The sequence below is a fragment of the Galeopterus variegatus genome, unplaced genomic scaffold, assembly GCF_000696425.1.
Source record: "Galeopterus variegatus unplaced genomic scaffold, G_variegatus-3.0.2 Scaffold38761, whole genome shotgun sequence".
Classification (NCBI taxonomy): domain Eukaryota; kingdom Metazoa; phylum Chordata; class Mammalia; order Dermoptera; family Cynocephalidae; genus Galeopterus; species Galeopterus variegatus.
The window spans coordinates 5721-6230 of record NW_007764872.1 but is presented as its reverse complement, the minus strand read 5'-3'; the positions used below and the strand labels follow the sequence as shown (position 1 = coordinate 6230).

At 50.8% G+C, this 510-nt stretch overlaps 1 non-coding gene across 1 annotated transcript; it reads left to right on the top strand.

Annotated features, from left to right (window-relative positions):
* The first annotated feature begins 136 nt into the window (after positions 1–136).
* TRNAD-GUC lies at positions 137–208 on the top strand. Its single transcript has one exon. It is a non-coding gene; the product is annotated as a tRNA-Asp (tRNA).
* The last annotated feature ends 302 nt before the right edge of the window (positions 209–510 follow it).

Below are 510 nucleotides of genomic sequence, written 5' to 3'. Positions count from 1 at the left end.
GACACGATAACAAGCGGAGAGGCAGGTTCCAAGAGTCCGGGTTTTCACACTTGGGGCCGCAAGCAGAAGACAGATGGAACCTGGAGAGACCTTACCTCTCCTAGAAGAAATACCCTGAAAAGGATAGAACAACAGCTCCTCGTTAGTATAGTGGTTAGTATCCCCGCCTGTCACGCGGGAGACCGGGGTTCAATTCCCCGACGGGGAGAAACTGTGACTTTTATTGACCAAAACTATTTTCCGTCTAATTTAACGGAGCGACATTCCCCTCTAATACAACATGCTAAGATATCTTACAGAAGTGCATAACCATGGCCTTTCAAAATAGCAAAGTGTTAAGCTTAACGCTCACTGTGAAATGAAAGCCTCATCCGGGTGAAAACGTTTTATACTGCGGGCAGAAGAGGACGGAAAGGAAAGAGGAAACGCCCTGAGAGGCCTCTGCGCTTGCTTCCAGCCGCCAGCTGGCACAGGCTTGCGCGTGCGCGGTGGCGCCCGGCCATGACAACT